The sequence below is a fragment of the Notolepis coatsorum genome, assembly GCF_963971535.1.
Source record: "Notolepis coatsorum genome assembly, chromosome: 19".
NCBI classification, from domain to species: domain Eukaryota; kingdom Metazoa; phylum Chordata; class Actinopteri; order Aulopiformes; family Paralepididae; genus Notolepis; species Notolepis coatsorum.
This window is the reverse complement of record NC_140183.1, coordinates 85,747,079-85,772,791: the sequence shown is the minus strand read 5'-3', so window position 1 is coordinate 85,772,791 and position 25,713 is coordinate 85,747,079. Positions and strand designations below refer to the sequence as shown.

Genomic DNA, 25,713 nt, shown 5'->3' with positions numbered 1-25,713 from the left:
CAAGTCTCCACCCCTTTAACAATGTTCTCCAGTAAAAAAAAATAAGTTTGAGGCGTATTAAATATATATATATATTTTTTTTATCCACTTTTTCTCCTTTTTCTGTTTTTCTCCCATCCCAATTTAGTCATGCCAATTCCCCCCTCCCCTGTCTTGATCGTTGCTCGCATGTGCCCCCCACTGGTCGGTCGTAGGGAGGGTTGAAGAATCTATCGCATGTCCCCTCCGATGCATGCAGAGTCAGCCAGCCACTTCTTTTCACCTGCCAGTGCGGACTCTCATTGGCGAGGTGTAACGTGTGGGAGGCTCACACTACCCTCGACATCTCCTGTCCTTGCTGTGCAGGCGCCCTGACCGACCTGTAGGAGTCGCTGTTTACAACGACCAGATTACCACCCATCGACTCCCCTCCCGCTGACTCTTGTCAATTGAGTCAGTATGACGGCCGGCCCAAGCCGGAGGCAACGCTGACAGCCGGATTCGATACCGGTGTCTCGTGCGTTGGTGACGAGCGCTTAGACCGCTGCGCCACCCAGCCGCCCGCGACTTACAAGTTCTGTACAACAAGTCAGCTGGTTGGAAGGTTACAACTCTGGCAGCTAAGGATAAGTAACAAAGTTCATCACTGTGTCAAACTTGAGTGCAACAGTCTTGAGTGCATAGTAGTATAGACATATTAGCATAGTAGGTAGTAATATAGGCATGGTAGATTACTTAGTAACAAAATGCTTAATAGTAAAATACCGTATGAAGGTTAGTAGTTTAATTTTTTTAATTCTTTCAGATATTGATTGAAGTAGTGTGTTTTTAGTAAACGGCAGAGAATTTGGTGGATTTCAGCCGCCCTGACTGTGGTGGGAAGTTTGTTCCACCATTGTGGAGTGAGGACTGAGAATAGCCTGCTTCGCTTTGATGACCCCCCCCCCCCCAGGAGGTCAGATAGGAGTGGGTCTGATGTGGCCAGAAGATTCAGAGCGTAATAGGGGTCTTTAGGGTGTGTAGTTAGAGACCATTAGCTAGAGGTAGGAGGGAGCCATTCCCCTCTCTGCACGGTATGCTAGGTCAAGGACCTTGAAGCGCATTCATGCAGCAATGGGAAGCCAGTGCATTTTTCTTGTATTTTTGTCTGTTAAGCGAAAATAAGAAAAGCAGCATTCATCAACCCGTTCTTAACACTTTGAGTGCCGCGGACGCATTTTGTCGTTAGTTCATGCCGACTGTTGAATGCCACCAACGCTATATATTGGGGATGTCCGATATTATCGGCCGATATTGGCATTAAAATGTGATATCGGAAAATATCTGTATCGGTTTTCAAATTTTTTTTTTTACATTTCTTTTTACATTTCTATAACCTTTATTTACCCAGGCAAGCAAGTAAGAACAAATTCTGATTTTATTTATTGTCAAAAGTATGCATAATGTTGTGTTAATTCCACAACAAGAGATATGTAATGTTAATTACCTGAAATTATTCAGTTTTTTGGGGGGGAAACCCTGCATATATCGGTATCGGAAATTAAGAGTTGGACAATATCGGTATATCGTATCGGTAAAAAAAGCCAATATCGAGCATCCCTACTATATATATATGTTTTTTTGATTAGCGATTTTAATTCATATTTCATCAATCGAGCCTCACGCTAGTGCTGCAGACTCTCTCTGAGCTCCATTGGGAAAATACCGCCCCCTATCGTCTCTCCCTGTGTAACTGCACCCCATTGGATTAGACTGATGGGGGGGGGGATGGTCCAGCCTCCTCATTTTACTTTTCCGTCAAGCCATCTGAAGAGACCGAAGTGATTGCCGATTACATATTTACAGTACCCAACGCTGAATCAATAAACGCGATCGATATTTGGAATGGCGATCAGGAATTGGAATAATCTTTTTGGAGAACATCTGATCTCAAGTAAGCAATTTATTTTACCAGTCTTGGGGTAATCGGATTTATTTACACAGAGATATCAGCGTTTGCCCCGTGTGTGTGTGTGTGTGCGCGCTGATCAGGAAATGAGAGAATATATTTTTCAGATCGCTTCTCTAGCATGCATAAGTACACATATACTATCGATAATCTAGCGTTTATTTGAAAACGATTAATAAATAGGCCAAAAAATTACAACGTTTTTTGTGTATTCCAGAATATTCCAGTAAATGCCGTTTATCACGGAATCTATATATTTTCCTGAAACTTTCAAGAAAACAAGGGCCTTTCAAAATGCTATAAAACGTAAACGAACCGATTTTAAAAAAAAACAATCCGTTTCGACAATGTTGACTGCAAACAAGTAATTGATAAGCGGTTCAAGTTCAAGTTCTTTAATAGTTGTCATACAGAAGTACAGAATACTTTCATACAAAATGCTTCTTACTGTTACGCTCCAGAGACTGTGCTAGGCAAGATAGTATCAAATAACATAATAACATAATATAGCATGAATTTAGAAGAAGAAAAATGAGGTCACAGTGTTCGGTATAGACATATGTACAATGTTCTGAGTTACCATATAATATACAATACACAATACTATGCAGTGTACTAATGTACAGTACTATCTAGTGCAAAGCAGAAATGGGATGAGGTACAATTTTAGGTACAATTTACAGTAAGGTGTACGAGTTGTAGTGCAATCCTTCATCCATAAATATAAAGTGTGGGGAGTGGGTGCTACAGTGTGTTTGTTTAAAGTGGGTGTGTGCTATAAAGTGTGTGGAGTGGGTGCTACAGTGTGTTTGTTTAAAGTGAGTGTGTGCGTGTGGATGTGTGTGCTATGTGCGTTTGGTGGTTGTTGTTGTGTAGTGTTCATTCATTGTTCGTTTAGCAGCCTGATGGCCTGGGGATAGAAGCTTCTTCTGAGTCTTTCTGTGCTCGCCTTGAGACTCCGGTATCGCTTGCCTGACCGCAGCAGTTCAAAGAGGCAGTTGTTCGGGTGACTGGAGTCTTTAATGATTCTCTTAGCCTTGCCCTTGCAACGCTTGTAGTAAATGTTCTGGAGGGTGGGGAGCCCCCCTCCAATTGTGCGTTCGGCTGAACGTGTCACTCTTTGTAGTCTGCTTCGGTCTTGTGCAGTGCTATTCCCAAACCAGGAGGTGATGTTGCCGGTCAAGATGCTCTCTATTGTACATGAGTAGAAGTTCTTAAGGATCTTCTGGCTGACTTGGAACTTCCTTAGGCGCCTGAGGAAGTAGAGGCGTTGTCGTGCCTTCTTCACAACACTGTCAATGTGTGTGGTCCATGTCAAGTCCTCGGATATGTAGGCTCCGAGGTACTTAAAGCTGTTGACTCTCTCAACCGGTGCCCCGTCGATGCTGAGGGGGCTGTAGTCCTTGACCCCCGACCTCCTGAAGTCCACAATCATCTCCTTTGTTTTGCTGACGTTCAGGGAGAGGCTATTTTCCTGGCACCATCCCGCCAGGACCTTGACCTCTTCCAGGTAGGCCCTCTCGTCGTTGGCAGAGATCAGGCCCACCACCACTGTGTCGTCAGCAAATTTGATGATTGTATTGCTACTCCGCTGAGCCACACAGTCGTGTGTGTACAGGGAGTAGAGGAGGGGACTCAGAACACAGCCCTGGGGGGCCCCTATGTTGAGGGTGATGGATGAGGAGGTGCAGTTGCCTGCTCTCACCACCTGGGGTCTGCCAGTCAGGAAGTCCAAGACCCACTGGCAGAGGTCATAGCCCAAGCCCAGGTCCCTGAGCTTGGCTATGAGTATGGAGGGGACTATGGTATTGAATGCCGAGCTGTAGTCCATGAATAGCATTCTCACATAGTTCCCCTGCCTCTTGTCCAGGTGTGATGCTGCTGTGTGCAGCACATGGGCTATGGCGTCCTCCGTGGACCTGTTGGGGCGGTATGCAAATTGCAGGTGGTCCATGTTGATGGGGAGGGAGGAGCAGATGTAGCCCTTTACTAGCTTCTCAAAGCACTTCATGGCTATGGAGGTGAGAGCTACAGGGCGGTAGTCGTTGAGGCAAGCAGGCTTGGATTTTTTGGGTACAGGGATAATAGTGGACTTCTTCAGGCAGGTGGGGATGACAGCCTGTTCTAAGGACAGGTTAAATATGTCAGTGAATACTGGGGCCAGTTGGTCGGCACAGACTTTTAGGACGCGGCCGGGGATGCCGTCCGGACCTGCTGCCTTCCTGATATTCACTTTTTTAAAGGTCCGCCTCACCTCATGCTCTGTTACCCTGAACACTGCGCCTCCATCAGCAGCCGACCCCCCCCCCCCCCATTGCCGAGGCTTGTGAGCTGGTGTTGTTATTACCAGCATCAAACCTCGCATAGAAGGTATTGAGGTCATTTGCTAAGGAGATGTCACTGTTCAGTTTGAGGGAGGCGCCTTTGTAGTCTGTCATCGTTTTGAGCCCCTGCCACATAGCTCTAGAGTCAGCTTGTTCAAACTGGAGTTCAATTTTATCCCTGTAGCGCCGTTTGGCCTCTGACACTGTCCTCCTTACGTTGTATCGCGCCACCTTGTGGTCATTCATGTTGCCTGCCACTAGGCCGTCGTTGTATGCTTTGGTGCGCTCTCTCAGAGCTTCACGGACGGATTTGTCTACCCAGGGTTTTTGATTTGGGTAAACTTTCATTTTGGTAGTGGGGATTGTTTCTTTCACCCTAGTACAAACATAGTCCAGCACTGTTTCCGTGTAGACATTAATGTTATCTGTGTCGCGGAACACATTCCAGTCTGTGTAGTGAAACACTGACCGGAGCGTCTCCTCTGACGTCAAATCCCATTTCTGCACCTCTCGCGAGACTACAGGAGTACTTTTAATTCTCTGTTTGTACTTTGGTGAAAGAAAGATGGACGCGTGATCTGATTTACCAAAGCCACTATCAGAATGAGCCTTGTAGCCACCTTTAAATTGCGTGTAACAGTGATCTAGGATGTTACCGCCTCTGGTGTTGCAAGTCACATGCTGATAGAAGTCAGGCAATACCTTTCTCAGATTGGCGCTATTGAAATCTCCCAGCACTAAAATGGCGGCGTTAACATTCGCCACTTGTATTCTATTTACCTCGTCGTGGAGTCTGGAGAGCGCAACCTTGTTGCTGGCTTGCGGTGGAATATACACTCCGATCAGGACGATCGCCGTTAACTCCCTCGGGAGGAAGAAAGGACGACACTTGATGGTTATATATTCCAGTTCTGGGGAGCAGTGGTTGGATAATTCCTTCACGTTAGTTGGATCGCTCCAATTTTTGTTAAACATGAAGGCAATACCTCCTCCATGTTGTTTACCGGACTCTGCTGATGTCCGATCCTTGCGATGGATAAAGAAGTGATCTGCCGGTTGAATCGCGTGGTCTGGAACCTCCGGTGTGAGCCATGTTTCGGTGAAGCAGAGGACGTTGCAGTCCCTAACGTCTCTTTGATATTGAATCCTTGCTCGGATGTCATCCAGTTTATTGTCAATTGATTGTACATTGGCTAGCAATATACTGGGCAGTGGTGTACGGTGGCGTCTGGATCTCAGCCTGTTACGGATCCCAGCCCTCTTTCCTCGTCGTCTGGGTCCTCTTTTCCTGGGATCTAGGAACAAAGGATCTGGTCCTAATCTCCGGAGAATTTCTTCAGGCCATTGATGCGGTTCGGAAAGCTGGTCCAGTGAGTAATCCAGTTGGTAAATTTCCCGTAATCCAATGTCTATGAGTGACTGACGGTCATATACATTAAATGCACCAACAGTTGGTACGAACAAAACTCTAAAAACTATAAATATTAACAAAAGTAAACACAGTCTCGACGGAGCGCACAGACAGGCAGCCGTTCGTTGCGGCGCCATCTTCCCTATTGATGGGCAGATGGGCAGATTAGACACATAGCCATAATTTAAGACAGAGATTATGCGTTCACAACGCTATCATTGAAGTGGGTTGTGGCATTCAACCATGTTTTACCATGTTAACAAGTGGCAACCAAAGTGTTAATGTCCAAATCTGTTCTTACCCAGGTGTGTTGAATGATGAATCCCACTCATTCTTATACTGAAATGGGCGTTCACGCTCATACATTTGCATACAGACATGCCCCGCCAGATCCTTATAAGGCGAACGAGGCGTGTGCAAAATAGCAGAGGTTCATTCAACAGGAAGCGATTTGCGACTGATCCCAAAATGAGATTAGATTCAAATTAAGGCTGTCAATCGATTAAAATATTAAATCTGATTAATAGCATGATTGTCCATAGTTAACTTGCGATTAATGGCATATTTTGTATCTGTTCTAAATCTACCTTAAACTGATCTTTTTCAAGTTTTAATACTCTTATCAACATGAGTCAACAAATGCTTGCTTTATGCAGTCATTTAACACAAAAGGATGACCCTCATGCATTGCAAATGTGCATCAAATTCAAAATAGAGTGATGCACAAAATAACTTAGAAAATAATAATTTAAAACAATGAATAAAGTGTGCATGAAATAATAGGGGAAAGAAAACGTTAGGAACTTGTTTCATTCACCCACACAAGGGCTGAGGACTCACCCCCCCGCCCCCCCCCTCTCTCTCTCTCTCTCACACACACTCTCTCTCCCCAGCTCTTTCTCACTCGCCCCTTCCTCCTATCCCATCCATCTTGTCATCTCTTCTTCTGCCAGCTGCACTCCTCCTCCTCCTCCTCCCTGGTTCCTTCCTCCTCCTCTTCAGTGCATTCCTTCATTGTCTCCTTCCCCCTTTCTTCTTATCCACCCCTCACTCACTCACTCACTCACTCACTCACTCACTCACTCACTCACTCACTCACTCACTCACTCACTCACTCACTCACTCACTCACTCACTCACTCACTCACTCACTCACTCACTCACAGAAGATAGGTACCAGTTTCCTCTCTGCGTTCAGTAGAAAGCTATCTGGCTGCATGTTAGCTCAGCACAATGAATGGAAGCGGACATGGCCGCTTAGCCTTCGGGAGAGGTGTTAGTTGGACAATGCCTAGGCTAACCGGCCAAGTCCGCTTCCATTCATTATGCTGTGCTAACGTGCAGCCAGATAGCGTTCTACTGAACACACAGAGAAAATCTATCTATCTATCTGGTATCCATCTATCTTGTGTCTCTCTGGAGAAGACGATAAGCTAATTTCCCAAAATGTTGGCATGTTCTTTTAGCTTGTAGATGCTTGGTACAGTATATTCTACATTTGATTAAATAATCTATTTCAATATTTATTTATTTTTCCATCAAAATAGTCGGCAAGTTCCAAAATCTGTGTTTGACGTCAGTAGATGGTTTAGTAAGATCCTGGTTGGCTGACCGTGGCGGACCCTGTAAACACTTAGGCCATGTCTTGTCAGTGCTGGCTTCTTTTTGTAATTTGTCATTAGCCACGATAATGCATTTTCCCATCAAAATGCAAGCCTAATGTATGCAATAAGGACCTATGAAGTCCATCTTGAATTATTGGACCCCCCCCCCCCCCCCAAGCGCCTGTTGTGGAATCTGGGTACTAACATCTTCAATGTGTCATTTAGATAATTTAAATTATTCATTACTTGTCCGATTTCCACCAAGCTTGACAAATATGTTACAATAGCAAGGTGGCCTGTGGACTTTGGAGTCACCTTGCCTCATGATGGTGGTATTTTCATAAAACTATAGTTGGAGCAGAAACAAACCATAATTTCTGGTCACTACCATAAGTATCATGGTTTAAATGAGATTATACCATGTTATTATTTAAAGGTCCCGTGTCTTATATATGGCCTTTTCCAGTGTTTAGCATTGTTTCCTAGCAATGGGGTCTGTCTCTAATTCTCATTTTGGCGGATTGCTCCAATTCAGTTGAGACAATATCCTCCCCCAGTGAACTAAGCTATTCTGATTTGACTCGCTATCCTACGTAGCAAGGAGCTGATCTGCAGTAACGTCCCCTCTATGGTTGTAGAGCTTCTGTCGGGGAAACACAACCGTGTGTGTGTGTGTGTGTGTGTGTGTGTGTGTGTGTGTGTGTGTGTGTGTGTGTGTGTGTGTGTGTGTGTGTGTGTGTGTGTGTGTGTGTGTGTGTGTGTGTGTGTGTGTGTGTGTGTGTGTGTGTGTGTGTGTGTGTGTGTGTGTGTGTGTGTGTGTGTGTGTGTGTGTGTGTGCGCACGTACTTCGCCACTATCTTTGACTCCCACGCGCGAGCCCGTATTCCGATCTGTGCAATAATATTCACAGGGGTATATATTGTCATTTGAAACAAGTTACCAATGCATTGTCCCGTGGGATTATGCCCCCCCCTGCGGTGAAATTCATTGGTATCCCCCTCAATCTCTCTATATCTCTTTCCGTCTGCCAGTCAGACTGTGGGTGACTGTCACTCAAAAGCGCTTATGGGCGGACCCCAGCCCAAAACAGCTTGAAATCTTGAAGTGGAAAAATGCTGCTTTAGAGTACTTGATTAGAAATACAAAACAATGCATTTTTTTGAAAAAAAACTGTACAGATGTTTTCCATAGACTCACAGGAATTGTGTAAAGTTGCCCAAATAGTGAAAGGAATAGCAAGACATGTCCCCTTTTAAAGGTGACATGCATTATAAATGGATTTTTTCAGTGTCTATCATTGTATTATAGTAATAGGAGTTAGTATCAATGTGTCTGTGTCTCTAAATACCATATTGGCAGATTGCTCTCATTCAGCTCAGACCATTTCCTGCTCCAGTTAATTAGGTCATTCTGATTTGACTCGCAACGTGTCGTCACAATACGCTGGTGGAGTATTTTCATTGTAACCCGACACTTCTCCAAACAGGGTTTGACAGGCAGAGAACAGCGAGAGAGAGAGAGATAGAGAGAGAGAGATGGATAGAGAGCTTGACTGCGTGTGTGTCGGGGACATCTCTCTCTCTCTCGCTCTCGCTCTCTCTCGTATGTATCACGCTGTCACTGAAAGTGCTTATGGGCGGAGCCCAGCCAATAACAGGCTGAAATCCTGAGGCTGGAAAATGATGCTTTTGAGTACTCCATTAGAAATATAAAACAATGATTTTTTTTTTAAATAAACCTTACAGATGTCTTCCATAGACTCACAGGAATTGTGAAAAGTTGCCCAAATAGTGCTAGGAATAGCAATGCATGTCCCCTTTAACACATCAAGTGCCAGTCAACAGGGGGCACTGTGGGCCGTCAGTGCCAGTGCTATGTTCAATGGGGAGAATGCAGTGTTTGCAGTGCTAAAAACTATATTAAATATTATAGCTATGGATCTAATAACGTTGTCGATTGTCAGTGAGTTTCTTCCAGTCAACATGCAAAAAAACTTGGTGAATATGAGTATAGTTTTAGAGTGATCCTGTCTAATCCCAAGAAATTCCAGCAAACAGCGCTTCAATGCATTACCTTAGAAATCATGCCATTTCTCGCCTGATTAATGAATCATTCTGAAATAAACGTTAGATTAGCCAACGGCAGGCACACACACACACGCGCGCGCTGTGATCGCTGCAAAAAAAACATCGGATCAACGTAAGATTGGTAACATAGAGTCCTTACCTCATCTATGATGTATTGCAAAAAGAATAATCCAATTATCTGATCGCCATTCCAAATATTGATCGCGTCGTGTGTCAAACGTTTATCCACCAGAACACATGAATCCACGCTGCTCCAGTGTCCCCAATCCGTGTGTTATAACGTTACTCATGCCCAAGAAGGAAAACCCGGACCGGACTTAGATCGATGCACAGCCCAAGCCAGAGGGATTCCAATGATGTGCAATACCGGCCGCAAGGCTTTAGGCGGCGGTATTGACCGTCTGTGATCTCAGACGCATTCAGGACAGCATGCACAAGGTGCCTTGATGGGTTATGAATGGCAATAGCGAATAAAAGAAATAACGAAACAGAAACGTAGATCGGAGGGTTATGTATATAACCCAGTTCTATGAGTTATGGTGCACTCAGCACCTGTCTGCACTGTACTTCACTTCGTGCACGAGCACTGAATAAAAAATTCCACCATGTACCTTTACATCCCAACATCCGTCTGACCACACCCTCTTCCGCTTACCTTCATAAGCAGGTGTGTGGTCACCTACTCGCCTCCTTCCCAAACTTTCACCACAAGGCGAGATCAAGGGCCGCAGCGCACCATAACTCTCACCAAACTGGGTTATATACATAACCCTCCGTTCTATGTCGTTTATGGCTTGCTCAGCACCTGTCTGCAACAGGGGCTGAGCGGGAGCCATAGCCCGACAAATGTACCCCGCTGAGGCCCCCCACAACCATCAGACCGGGGAGGACCGAGCCCCCCCGAACCCTCCCTAATGGAGGATACCCCCCCTATTGGAGGTTCACGGGAGGGCGACAAATCCGACCGTGCGAAGAGGCACTCAAGCAACCCAACGCACAGGGTGAGCAGACCGTGGCTTGACCCCACGACTACACACACGCACAACCCGCATGCCACCCGGGAACGAACGAAGGAACAACCTCGTTACTGCCCCCAAAATCACGGGGTCAAGAGCAAACCCAACCCCGTGGCAAGGCCGTAGCAGTGGAGCGCGAAGGAAGACCCAGACCCACTGAAGGGACTGGATCCCCTGGAAAAGGGGGCCCGGAGAGGTCAATGATGCCAGGCATCAAGACACCACCAGGTGGTCACCTAGTGACACCGCCCCCCACATACCGGGGAAACCAGGCAACAGGCTGTAACCTGAGCCTGGAGCACTGCGGACGAGATGGGCGCCAAAGGAGTCAGCTGAAACAGCCCTCCTGGCGGAAGGGGCGGATGCTGGCGTTGTTGATCACCATGACGAAGCCTCCCATCAAAAAAAACCCACCCAGAGGGGTCAACGCAGAGAAGGCTGACATGATTGGCAGACGCCATGAACGTGCAGGGGCACACTCAACCGGACAACCCGGGAGTTGACACTGCTCCAACACACCAGGGAATCAACCACCCTGTCGTTACCATATGCGGTAGTTGTTCCTATAACCCCTCAAGAAAAAAGGGGTATCCCAGGTCTACGGTATCAACGAAACTTTACTTCGGACCGGGCCCGGCGGCTTGGGAAGCACACAGGGTTACCAGAGGAGGTCCAGAAGACCACCCCAACAGCCCCCTCTCCGCCATGCGTGAGAGAGGTGCGGAGAAGAGAACCAGCCCCTTATGATAGCGCCAGGTACAAAAAAGTAACCAACAAGGATCTCTATAACACCTAACCTTGTGACACCCCGGGCCGACCCGGCCTTTTTCCCCCTGGAAAAAGCCCAAGTCCCTCAGGGTACCGGAACAGCAGATCTGCATCCCCGGCGGACAAACGGGTTAACTGACCTGGACCAGCGTGACCAGAACCAGTCCCGTGCCCTAACCACGCCGGCATGCCTACTCCAGGAGAAGGGGCAGATATGCGTGTTGATCTAAAAACATGAAAAGAGGGCGCCACCCAGACGGGCCGGTGTGAACCGCGCTCGGTGGCCCACCCCAAGGGCGTGAGACCCCTCTACCTATGTTCAGATCCATTCCGTTATCATCCCCCAGATATGAACGAGAATCTGTCGAGAACCAGTAACAGGTTCTCGGAAGAGGACAAAACCTCCATCCCAGTTGCTTTATAAAAACGCTGTTTTAACCACAAGCAACCAAGGCGTACTAGCTACCCGCATGATTCTTAACAGAACACCCCGAGCTAGCACTATGCATGCGTCGGGACACAACCACATCAATGAATAGGCTATTTAGACCTTTCAGTGAATCCCTAATATCGCCTGGGGGAACGACAAGAAGGGTGCGGTGCCTCCTATACTCCACTCTTTTATTTAAAAGAAGGAAGCACCAACAGACATGAATCCCATTTGACACAACTGAGGGTAAAACTGTTTACATTTTTACATCCAGTCACTCCTATCACAGAGGATTTTAGACTGAAAATTCCCCAGAGAGCCTTCCCACGTGAGTCGTAGAATGAAAAAGCCATGGTAACTCCGAGTCATGTGACCAACCGACTCAAGTTACACATAAAATCAAGCGTAGTGGACCCGTAAGTCCTACGCTCTATCCCGACACTTTGACAACAGATCGTACGTACAGATCTAACTCACGGAAGCCATCGTCAAATAGCAACCTGCGTAGTGACGTATGCTATGACGGGGGGAAACCCAACACTCAACGCCTGTTAATAGGAGCAGAGTCAGGGCAACCCTTCCCCCCACCAAGTCGCGTGTGTGTGTGAATCCTACACCTGCATCCTATGTTGTACACAGAAAAACACTGATAGAGAGAGCGAACAGCTGGGCTGTGGTACGTGTTCATACGAGCATTACTGCAACTAACACAACAGCTCAACATTACTTGTGTAAGCAACAGACCATACAACTAGCCTCTACCTGCATGTGGAGTCTCAGGCCGAGGTAGAAAACCTTCCTATAACCGAGTGTAGGCTGCAGACCTTGCTTAAGCTCATAACACGAACGTAACCCTCCTATCAATGCATACAAGTGAAGATTCACACTTTGCAACCTCATCATATGTTTTGGTGAAGAAACACAGTTTGTTAACAAAAAATACAGTCCCCGTTTAGAGGGGACTTTTTATTTTTGAATCAAAATTATATGAGAGGGCCGGGGAGGGGTAAACAGAGGGGACCACAGGGGAAAAAAGTCACTGCCTAGCGGCGCCTGCCGCCTCGAGCCGCTCGGGATTTGCCACCCCGGGAAGCCCCGGAGGGACGGTAGACAATCGGTGGCTGGTCACGGCGATCCCTACCGTCTCCTCCAGGCGCAGATGGGCCGGCTGCAGCAGCGGCGCCCTCTCTCCTCCTGGCCTTCGTCGACGGGCCAGCAGTGGCGGTGGTAGCAGCAGCAGCCACGGCGGAGGAAGCTCGACGATGTGGTAGCCGTCTGACTCCGCCGGCGATGCCGGGAGGGGGAAAATGGGGTTGGAGCACGGAGCGCTCCTCTGCCATTTCTCTGCACGTCGAGGTCATCAATTGCAGGGCTGTCCCGAACAGTCCAGCATCGGAGAGGGGTGCCGTCAGAAGAGGTCTTCTCTTCTTCTCCGGTACACGGGCCTGCTCCAGCCAAAGTTGGTGCTCGGTTAGAGTTGCCAGGGCTTGCACTTTCCCAGCGGCTATGGCCTGCGGCTGCGTCAGATGCAGGATAGCTCCTGCCGACTGGGTGAGCTGGTCATATTGTTCATTACTCAGCTCCATGCCGCCCGTCAATACCCCGGACATGAATCTTGCCAGCTGTGCGATGTTGGACGCAGCAGCCAGAGATTGTGTTCCGGCGATAAATGTCGCTCCATTAAGCCAACCGCCTCGCCGATTTCCCTTGAGGAACCAGCTTGCATAACGCCTCCCACACCACCTCCGGACAGAGGAGCGCGGCCATCGGCCTATCAAGCCGTGGCACGCCCTCTCTCATACCTTCGACCAAACCCATGATGTGGGACACCACCTGGCCCCGACGAACATAGGCCCCCATTGAAGGGAAAAATGGGTAGACAACGTCCACCCCTCTCACCGGGCGAAGTTGCCAGAGATGACCTATTAAATCATCAGGGACAGGAACAGGCAGTGGCTGCGGCAGCGGCACGCCGTTTGCAACGGCCGCCACCGCCATAAGCTCGGGAAACAAAGCCTGCAGTTCCCCCTGCAGACTTTCCTCCACCGAGCCCGCATCCCTCACATACAGCAGGCTTCGACTGGTCAAGGAGCCACACTCCGATGTGGCTGATAGTAGGGCATCCTGCCGACGAGTCTGAGGGTCTTCCCTGACATCTTCAAACAAGGCGCCCCAAGGAGACATTTCACCCCCCTCCAGTGTTACCTGGACGGGCGGGATACATGTCTCCACCGGGCCTTCAAATAAGAACCTGTCCGCCTCTACCATGTAATCCTCTGTTTCCATCGGGCAGGTAGAGACCGACGCATCCTCACTGGGCTCCAGCAACTCACCAAACCCAGGCCGTTCGCGTCTGCAAGCCACCATCTTGCGACGGGAGCGAGCAGACGCAAAAAGTTTGCGTCTCAAATCCTCTGGAACCAAAGGAACCGGCCGCTCAACAGCGGACGATTCCCCGGAAGCAGAGGAACCAGAGCCAGGACCAGGCCATCGCAGAGGCGACGGCACCGGTGCACCAGCTCCTTGGAGAGGCAAACTACCCATCGGACGCCTACCGGGCGTGGCTGTCAACCACGAGAGAGGCAACAGCCCTGCACCAGAACGCACGACGGAGGCGGAAATGGAGAACCGCTGGTGGAGAGTGGCTCTGCGACTCTCCGAAGTAGACATTATGACTTAGATTTTTCTATCGAATATTTATGAGAGAAGAAAAAAATAAGCACAATGTAAACACATCTCAACTTTCTTCAGCTAACAACCTCGTCAAGTGGGGATCTACCGAAGGCACTTCCTTGTGGTGAAAGTGAAGGAGGCGAGTAGGTGACCACACACCTGCTTATGAAGGTAAGCGGAAGGGGGTGTGGTCAGACGGATGTTGGGATGTAAAGGTACATGGTGGAATTTTTTATTCAGTGCTCGTGCACGAAGTGAAGTACAGTGCAGACAGGTGCTGAGCAAGCCATAAACGACATAGAACTACGTTTTTGGCACTCAACGGTCGGGCCACGGAAACGTAGATCTACGTGAGCGGCAGTCAATGTGTTAAGTAAAACTTAATTTTTTTATATATAAACTTGTGAAATAAAGTTGTTCTATTTACTGATTGATTGATATATATTTTTGTGTCTTGCCAGCCCATATGGGCTTACAAGACACAAACAATAAGTATATACCGTAAATCCTCTAATAGAGGAGGGACCTCCAATAAAGGAGGGGCCTCTTATAATGGCCGGGGGTTTGATGCATTTAGACAAACACAGGCCGGTCTCTAATATAAGGTCGCAAAAAAAAGTTTATATTTTATTTTTCGTGCCGTGATATAGAATGAGAAACTCTTGCCAATGGAAATCAAGTGCTGCCTCCCGCTACACTGACTACCGTACATTAACGTTTCCCTCTGGTTAGCTTTAGCGCTAGCTAACGTTGTCATAATATCTAGATCTGTAGTGTCAGCTGGATGACGTTGACTTCGTTTGCAAACGTTAACGTTCGCTATCTATATGGCGTTGGCAGACAAGGCTGGCGTTGTCCAGTTGACACATTACGGATCGTGATGCTATGATAGCGTTAGCTAAAGCTATTCCCTGCATGTCAACAACTCGATTCGACTGAGGAAGTCAAGAAGGTACCACACGCTAAACCGTCCCCGGACCCCCTAACCTAGTATAGACAGTTCCAACTTCAGTGTGTGAATTACGTTAATCCCACAATTACTCAACTGCACTCAATATTTAAATACCAATGCTAGTCTAAATAAATGTAAACAGACAATGTACGTATTAAAAAAATAATAATGCAATAAAAGTCTGAAAATTAAGGGATTATGTCCATGAGTGTCATTTTTTTAAATTAAGGCCTGCCTCTTATATAAGCCTGAATGAATGAATGAATGAAAACTTTATTTAACAGATTGCAGAATAGGTACAATACAGTACGGCTCAATACATACAATTGTTAAGGGGATGCAGACCTGAGAAAGACGTTTGTCTTGTTTCCATCAGGGTCCCCCATTTTCAATTCATATAGACATTTATGACATACACAACATACATGACATTTATGGCATAGGGACATATAGGTATTTAGTACTGATACATTTGTGACATAACGGTATTCAAATATACAGTACTGTTACCCCTAGATCCTGACAGAGTATATACATATGATGGGGAGGGGACTGTACATTAGGAGGGGGTGGGTGGGTGGGAGGGAAATATACATACGGCGGGGAGGGAATATATACATGCGGTGGTGAGGAGACTGTCTATTAGGAGGTGGTGGGGGTTTTGGGCATTTACGGTGGCCAGTTTCGAATTGCAGCCTCCCGTAGGTGCTCTTTAAGAGCGGTTTTGAATGTGGGCAGGGATTCACATTCCTTTACAGCTTTGGGTAGGGCGTTCCACATTGTTGTGGCATAATTGCGAAACGTGTTTAGTCCCTTGTTTGAGCCGAATCTGGGTTTAACATGATTTGTTGAGCTTCCTCTGGTGTAGTGGTTGTGGTATTCACTGACCTTTGGGAAGTATTTTGACATGTACATGGGCACCCCGGTCGTATAGTGTATCTTGTAGACCAGGCCCATTGCAAGTTGCTGTACTCTGTCGTCTACTCTAAGCCATCCTAGGTTGGCAAAGTGGGCAGGGGTGAGGTGGGTTCTGGGGTTCAGGTCAAGTAGTAGTCTGACCAGTTTGTTTTGTGATGTTTGTAATTTTGTTTTAAGCGCCTCTCGCTAATAAAGGCCTGGTGCTCTTTGCAGCTGAGGTAAATAGAAGACCCGTCCTATATTTGAGGATTTACGGTAGTATAATTAAGTATATAGACCAAGATGGCCACAAAAAAGAAAACTAAATAAAACATAACAAGCTGTAAACAATGTACTTCAAAGAAACAAGAGGAATTCATATAAAATTATATAGGACATAATGTGTTTTGTCTCAAGTGCCATGCTTTCCCCCAAAATCCTGCAAAACTGAAAATCTCAGGGCGGCTGGGTAGCGCAGTGGACTAAGCACTCGCCTACCACCGCAGAGACTCTGGGATCTAATCCAGCTGTCAGCGGTACCTCCGGCTTGGTCAGTCGTCCCTACTAACACAATTGGCAGTGTTAGCGGGTGGGAAGCCGGCGGGGTATGTGTCCTGGTCGTTGTAAACTGCGACTCCTACTGGTCGGTCGGGGCGCCTCTTCAGCAGGGAGGGGATCTGGGGGAAATAGCGTGAACCTCTGCACGCGTTACATTCCCCCAGTGAGAGTCCTCGCTGTCAGGTGAAAAGAAGCGGCTTTTTCAAATAAAACCCTTAAGTCGGTGTACAAGGGGCAGTGAAAAACAAAATGAAATTCATCCTCCACCACTCTCAGAACACACAACCGCTCTTCCTCAGGTGTACCTTGGAATCTACCCACTTCCACAGCCAATGGCAGGGTGCCAGACCTTAACTGGGCACACGGACACCTCCGTCCTCTCTTTAAATTTAACATTACATTAACGTTGTTCTATTTACTAGTGTTGCTGGAGTTTTTACCTCTTTAGATACATGACATTTGCCATGGCAGTACCGTGGTAAATACTTTATACAATGGCTGGTGCCATGTTAAAACGAATTACCATCAAACTACCATGATACCTTTTGTAAGGAACATGTTTGTGACGGGATAGATGAGGAGAGATTTTTACATTACTGTTACCGGCACTGTGATTGAATATACATTGAATACTATGAAATTGTGTGTGTGTGTGTGTGTGTGTGTGTGTGTGTGTGTGTGTGTGTGTGTGTGTGTGCGCAGAGCATGTAGCAGTCAGGAAATTCTGTGTGGAGCAAGACCAGCCTTATGGGGACATCAAGATTTCACCTGGACCCAACTTTGAGGAGGGGCAATAAACCTTGATCTTCTATATGATTGAAGTCTGTCCAGTGTCTTTTTGTTGTTGATATATTTGATATGTATTTATGATATTTATATATATATATATATAGTTATATATAGTTGTTTTTGGTGAAGAAACCCCCTGTATAAAACGACGAGGCATGTGCCGTATATAAAGTAGGACAGGTGTGGAATAACATATCACAGGGGTTAAGGAGGTGCAAGGAAGAGAGAAAAGAGGATGAAACTGGATTCCGCAGCCCCTCCTCCTCCTCCTCCTCTTCATCGCTCCCTCCTTGATTCTGGTCTGGGGTCTTTCCCAAGGGGGTGCAGGGGGTGTGACCAAAGGTTATTATTAGTATGTGTCTCATTTCTCTCTTCTTCTCTTTCTTGCTTGCTTGCTGTTTCTGTCCTGCTGCTCTTCTTCTCTTCCGCTAAGTCTTGTTATTCGTCTTTTTTTTCTGGTGTTCTCTTTTCCAAGTACACTTTGTTTAGTTGTTCTTGTTCTGTATTTAACCTGTTGTGTTGCTTTCACTCCTGTTTTTATTTCAGTCTTTTTTCAAAAAAAATTTCATTCAGGCTATTTCTGCAGTGTCACTACTACTGTCTTTTGTGTCGTCGTTGTTGTTTTTCTGTCAGTGTTTTGAACTTCAACCCCCCTCCCTCCGGCTTCCCTCCTCCTCCTCCTCAACTCTCATCCCTCGCTCCCTTAATTTTTACCCTCATCTCCTCTCCCACTCATCCTTTACTACTTCTCTCCCTAATCCATCTTCAACCTTTCTGTCATTCTCTCTCTCTCTCTCTCTCTCTCTCTCTACCTCTCCCTCTCTCTCAACACACTCACTCCTCTCTCACTGTCTCGCTGTATGTCCTGCTGTAATGGGGAAGACAGAGTTGTACTCTGTATTTAAGCGCTTTCTGGACAGTATTTGCCTCTGCCTGACTGTGAGTACCTTCATCTCTTTTCTGTCATCTTGCAGTATTTCTCCCTATCCTCACTGCTAAGCTCTGTGACCTATTTGCATCGAACACAGCTGGTCCGTCCAGGGGAGGTAGACTGACAGTTCGACTATGTAGTTCTGGCTCTTGGTTGTATTGATTACAATATAATTTCAGTCTTCAACTTGTGTTTTCTTTCTCATATCAAACGGATTAAACAGCTGCACGCACGTGTAGTGTTTTTGTATGTGTTCTTGTATGTTTAAATAAAGTATAAAGTAAAAAAGTAAAGTTTACGTATGACGTGTTTTTGCATGCATGTATTAGATGCATGTGTGTGTCTTATGTACAGTAGGCTGTGGTGGCCTTCGTTGACATGTTCTAGATATACTCGATCCTCTCTTAAGTCCCTCTGCTGCGGCAAGTGTCTCCTCAGCACTTCTCATATTAATAACAGTCTCAGAATGTGGATGGAAATAGAGTGCAGCAGCTCCTCAGTGCAGGCCAAGCAGTCACTTGACATTTCTTATTACACCCCTCTAGGAGGCTCGAGGGCCATAGGATCAACCTAATTTAAATAGCTCACTGATGTGCTCTTTAGAGCTTGTTTTATTACCACCAAGATTAAAAGAGGGCTTTGTAATGTGGTCCTTAAAGGAACACGCCAACATTATGGGAAATGGGCTTCCAGAGTCGACACTTCCCAACATTATGGGAAATGTGCTTACTGCGGAAATGTTCTCCAGTCATACCAGAAGATAGATACCAATCTCCTCTCTGTGCGTTCAGTAGAAAGCTATCCGGCTGCAAGATAGCTTATAGCTTAGCACACATGAATGGAAGTGGATACGGACCAGCTAACCTAGCTTAAAACTTCAGGAGAGGTGTATTTGGCCAACAGCTAGGCTAGTGGTCCATATACGCTTCCATTCATTTGTGCTAAGCTAGGCTAGCTTGCAACCGGAGAGTTACAAGAGAAGTGCATTTCCCATAAAGTTCACATGTTCCTTTTTTTTTTTTTTTTTTTTTTACTTTGACCAGTCACCTGGTTCTTTTAGCGTTTATCGCTTTTTTTTTCTTCGCATTCATACTTGGTCAAGTTCGACCGACAGAAGCAGGCTGAAAGGGTTCAGATGGGGGGGTAGACACTCTGGGAAAGGCACGGCTGCCGTCCGGGATTCGAACGCGCTCAGCCCCAGATCCGCGCGAGCGCGGTTGTCCACGGCGCTGAAATAGCACTCGCGGTACGTGGTGAGCTACTGGAGCTCCCCTCACATGTTCCTTTAAGTAATGATAGGAGGATAGAGGGAATATTACACCGTGGGATAATGGCACAGCGGTACTTTTAAGTCTTGAGTATTTGAATGTGTGTATTTGAGGGCTAGGGGTCAGTCCAGCTTATGCTGACAACCTCTGGCCTGTAAGGCCCTTGAGGTCAGAGGGCACTCAGTGGTGCACATTCTCACACACTTGGATTACACAGTGAAGAACGCTGAGGGGGGAAAAAAAACCCATCTTAATGTATTTAAGTAATTCAGTATAATAATGTCTACATGTCATTTCTGTAGCAACAAGCGAACAAATCTGCCAATTTGGATGATAACATGTCACTTGTGTGTCAGTACATTTCTGCTTGCTTCAGGAAATGTCTTGAAACGAGTGACAATGTGTCGAAATCAATGGGGTGACCTTTATTTCAAGATAAGGTTTCACAAAATAAACTCTTAAAACAAGTTCACTTGCATCGAAAAACAAGTGACATTATCTCATTATCTCCTTTTTTTGTTTCAGAAAAATACGATTTTTTTTGTAGCCAATACGAGATTATACTTGTTAGGATGGAGGTTTTGTATTTTTATTTCTATAGTCCAGTACTGAGGAAGATTGAAGCAGCCGGCAGCTGCAGACCGGCTGAAGTGTAATCTCACGGGGCAAACATGAACGTCACATACATATACTAAAAGAGCTTTTTTTTTGTGCCACTGACACGGTCATACTATTAATAATACTATTATAATAAGTGTCTGACAACATAAAGGATCCCTACAGAGATGGACCTTAATGTTTACACTTCTTCTGGTCTTGGTCCAGTCCACTATTCCATGGTGGCGTGTTTTCTGATGTTTACAGAAGAAGTCGCAAAGGGGAAATAAATCTATATAGATATTTTTTTTTATCCACTTTTTTTCCCATTTTCTATATTTTCTCCCATCCCAATTTCGTATTATCCAATTCAACCCTCCCCTGTCACGAACGCTGTTTCTTGCCTCCCACAAGCCGGCTGCAATGTGGACTAAGTCATACATAGCACAAGTCCCCTCCGGTACTTGAGGTAACAGCAGTCGCATCTTTTCACCTGCGCAGCTCGATCTCTCATTGGCGAGGAGTAACGCGTGGGAGGCTCACGCTGCCCCCGACACTTCCTGATTCTACTGCGCAGGCGCACCAACCGACCTGTAGGAGTCGCTGTCCACAACGCCCGATCCCCACCCATCAGTTTCCCACCCCCTAATACGGCCAATGTGTATTAGTATGAACGACCAGCTAAACTGAAAGCAATGTGGAGCGCTGGGCTCGAACAGGCAAGCCCAGCGTCTCCGTCATTCATGGCGAGCGCCTTGCCCACTACGCCACGTAGCCGCCCCATCTATATAGATATTTTTATCAGTCAGTTAATATTTTGTACAGGACACAGTATGGATTCGGTAAACAGATTTCACCATTGTAATATGTGCTAATTGTATACCTCATAAACCAGCTAGTGTTTCAGTCACGCAGTTGTCTTTTGAGAAATCATCATGACATGATTTGCAGCCGTGCTTAACTCTGGCCAAGAAGGCAGCGTTCAGAAAATGTTCACATATAGAAGAACATTAAACAATGACAGTGATCCGGATATACATTTACATTTACATTTACATGTAGTCATTTAGCTGAAACGCTTTTATCCAAATCGACTTACAAGTTCTGTACGACAAGCCATCAGGAAGGGCACAACTCTATCAGCTGACCAACAATGTTCATCAAAGTGTTGAGTGCTACAGTGTAGGTTAGTATATTAGGACAAGTGCATGACAGTAAGGTTAGTTAGGGTTAGATATTTTTTTTCTTTTTTTTTTGGCATGAAACACACAAAAAACATTCTAATCCACATAAATGGCATAATCATACTCCCTTATTCAATAACAATGCACTCTTGAAAACGACCTATAAGATTATGGGAAAAGCAAGGCATACACTCATTAGGTGATGTTTTTAACAAACAGGGTTTCTGTAGCTATGAAGAAATATGCAAAAAATGTAATCTCACCGAGTCCACACATTTTTTTTTTACACACAGTTATTGTTAAGTTTGAAGTCTCACGGTGTTCCATTAAAGATACCAATTGAACACCACAGATACCACAAATTCTCCTATGAAAGAGAGACATCGAGAGGTTTTGTTTCAGATTTTTATCATCAATTACTAACGTCCTCGTATGAAACCCTCCACCTAGACTCCGTCTGGAGGAGGGATATACCAGACCTGGAAAGCGATTTTGATTGGCAAGAAGCCTGGGCAAATATTCGATTTACATCAAGGAACCCGGACCATCAACAAATAAATCTTAACTATATTCACAGGACATACTTGACTCCTATAAGACTGAAAAAAATGGGTCTTAAACAAGACTCCAAATGCTCCTTATGTACAAATGGGGACGAGGGGACATTTATGCACATGTACTGGGACTGCCCACCAGTTAAAATATTCTGGAAAGAGGTGACCCAGCAATTATCAAATCTCTTAACTCTGGATATACCTGTACACCCCTCTGTACTACTGCTGAATGATGTTTTTGAGTATGCAGTAAATCCACAGCTAAAGAGATTGGTTTTATCGGGTATCACAGTGGCTAAAAAGCTGATAGCATCACGATGGTTCCAACTGGAAAAAATGTGCCGTAAGGTCTGGATTATTACATATCTCGATGTGATTTATCAAGAATTATACAACGGCATGCAAATTTCTCTATTCTGATTGGCTGAAACAGTCCATTTACACGTCTTTATTGGCAACAATCCACGGTCCAGGACCCGCCCACAACCGAATCACATATCACTCCGCCGGCTCACTCCGGGAGAAAACAAGATCGCGGACAACAAATGGATATGTTGATAGCGCCATAACGACTAAATATGAAGCGATTCTGTCACTGCGAATGTGTTAGTCCTTTAAACAATGTTGGATGATGTAATTGATGGGTCTTGAGTCATTCTAGAACAAAAGAAAAATCGCGATTTGATTGATTGATTAATTTGCATTTTTTTTCAATTTCTTTTTCCTTCTCTCTGACTGTCAGCGCTAGCTCTAGTCTCCACCCACCGCCACCCCCCCCGCCCCCCCCACACACACACACACACACACACACACACCTGTCTGCAACGTGGGTCAGACTGAGAGAGAGCTGGGTGCTGCGCTGTTCTAAGTGAGCATGGCCTATTGAGTTGATTGATTGATTGATTGCTAATTTTATTACTGTACGCTTGGTTTCCAACTGGTTAAGTTTAGGCCCTCTACAGTAGGTTTAAAAAAATAAATAAAAAAATAGGGCGAAGAAAACGTTTTTTTCCTATAGGGCAAAGAAAACTTTTTAATTTGTTTTACCTACTATCTATAGAAGCATCTAAGAATGAAGTTCTATGGAAAGTAGGTCTGCATTCCCTTAACAATTGTGTGTATTGAGCCGTACTGTATTGTACCCATTCTGCATCTGGTAATACAATTTTCAATCAATCATTCCAATAATACACAGTTGGATGTGTTAGTTGGTTGGATGCACTTCAAGCTGCTTCCACATGAGGCAACTTCTCTCAATCATTCCAATAATACACAGTTGGATGTGTTAGTTGGTTGGATGCACTTCCGATCTGCTTCCACATGGAGGCAAATTGTCTTTTTTGTAGTTGTGGGAACTACTTTTTCTGGCGGATGGTTTTTTCAATAAATCTTCGATTAATGTGTGTTTATTGTATAGAAATAAGGTTGGATGAATGTGGCAGTTGTATAAAAGCTTTACACCACTTGCAGTCGTGATTTGTGAACAATAAACCATGCCTAGGGGGGTCTAACGACCACCCCTAGGCATGGTTTATTGTTCACAAACCACTCCTGCGCGTGATGTAATGCTTAAATATCTACAGCTAGAATTTTGGGTCTCAATGAATCCAAAATGACAATGTGGTTAGAAGTGGTGGAGATAATAAAAGCTAGCATATAATGGTAGTGTCTGGTTAGGAGCGAGGTATAATGGATGGATTATCCAATGGGGGGTCCGGGAGGGGGGGGGGTACGAGCTAGAGCATATGTGTGTAGGGTATTAGATAGCAGGTATTAGGGGTATATCCTGTATAAGACATTTAACTATATGGTGATTTCATTGGATGTGCACTGTTAATAATGCTTGTATATCTTATCGTGTGTTGTCATGTTTGTCTATATGTTTGTTTAAAAAATAATAAAATACTATACTAAGTAAATACTATACTAAAATATTAAAACATTTAGAAAATGTCTTCACATTTCAATCAAAACACAATATTAAAAACATAAGCAATATTATTTTAAAATGATCAATTCCAATGAGGGACTCTAGCTTCAAATACTTTAGGTTCCAGGAGAATGGAGCAGCATAGCTGAATGCATGTTTCTATTATAATTTTGTGATCTCAGATTGTAATATCCACGTTTTGGTTGAATGTGTAAAGTGCTGCCCCAGGATGGGGTATACAAACAAATACCAATTTCTTCTTATGGCCAGGGTTGACTGATCTGACAATTCAGTCAGAGTTTTGGTTCTGAATTGTGGAGTACCTAACATAAATTCTTGTGTTTTCTATTGGAAACAACTTGTGTATGCTAAAGGCACGTCAATCTCAATGAAAACCACAAACTGCATGAAGGCACTTTCACACACATCCTGAAAAGGCCACAGGAGACGACATAAAATCTATGTGTGTACATGCCGTGGCATAGGTCCTTCATTCATGGGGGGGGGGGTATTTGTGTGATTACATTTCAGCCCGGTTTGTGGCTGAAGCGATCTACCTCAATACTCTGCCAATTACAATTTTTTTTTGTCCCTTTCATTAATTTCATTTCATGATGGAAAAATACATTCCAGGTTTAAAAATACCAGAATCTCCTTTTAATGTCAGATCTCATTGCCTGGAAAGACCTGGGTTAATGTTAGGGTGAGGTAAGGTATAAGGCAAGGTAAGGCCACGCTTCTAGGGCATAGCCTCACAATCAAGGTCCTTCCAAGCAATGGGATCTTGACTCTACTACTACCCTTCTCCTTCACCTATGACCTATCACCTCATTGAACCCCCCCCCCCCCCCCCCCCCAGAGGAGCAGCAGTGAGACTCCAGACAAGAACACAAGGGACACTGAGAATGGCCACCTGATCTACAAAGGTGGAGATGTCCTCCAAGACAGATGTAGGTCATTCGCCTCTGCACCACCCACCATAAGTGACCAGAGTTTATAAAGCTGATAGAAATCTCATCCACGTTAATTAGGGATGCACCGATAAGAACCGATATTAAATATTTCTGTTATGGCCGATAAAAACACACACACAGCGGCAGCTAGACAGAGAAATATTAATCTCACAGTTCTTCACATCTGCGCAGTTTTTCAAAAAGCAACTTTAAAATTGCTACTATTCTGTTCCGTCTCTTTGACATCTTTCTTGCAGATGAGATACTCAACACATTAGGTGAAGGAACCTTTGGGAAGGTAGTTCAGTGTGTGGATCACGGCAGGTAAAACGCACACTAACCATTGGACCAGCATGGAATGTCATCTGGAATGGTTGAGGAATTCAGTTGAGGTACAATGCAATTGAAATAATCCCAACATGCAGGGGCGGGACACACACGGCTCTGAAGATCATCAAGAACATGGAGAGGTACAGAGGAGGCGGCCAAGTTTGAAATTAATGTTCTGGAGAAGATCAGCGAGAAAGACCCTCAGAACAAACAGTGAGTCTTGTGTGTTGGTGTCCATAATGAAGTCTCCAGGGAAGTTCTAGTCAGCTTTGTGATGGGATAACACTCCATATCTCACTCTTCTCTCTGGTGCTTTTCCTCTCCCCCCTTTTCTCTCTAGTTGTGAACCCCCCCCCCTCTCTCTCCATCTCCCTCTCTTTCTCTTTCCCACTCCATATCTCTCTCTATCTTTCCCTCTCTCACACACACAAACAAACACACTCTCTCTCACTCCGCCTTCCTCTAAACATCCAAGTCAGGCTTCTACATGAGCACTCCACCCGTTCATATGTAATGGGTAAACCTCTCTCT

General features: G+C 45.4%; 1 pseudogene across 1 annotated transcript in view; it reads left to right on the top strand.

Annotated features, from left to right (window-relative positions):
• The first annotated feature begins 18,308 nt into the window (after positions 1-18,308).
• LOC311246606 (dual specificity protein kinase CLK2-like) overlaps positions 18,309-25,713 on the top strand; it is a 13,879-nt pseudogene continuing 6,474 nt past the window's right edge. Inside the window, exons 1-5 of the transcript in view lie at positions 18,309-18,374; positions 24,759-24,849; positions 25,110-25,176; positions 25,278-25,395; positions 25,428-25,444. The product of the transcript in view is annotated as a dual specificity protein kinase CLK2-like (transcript). The remainder of the gene's footprint in view (positions 18,375-24,758; positions 24,850-25,109; positions 25,177-25,277; positions 25,396-25,427; positions 25,445-25,713) is intronic.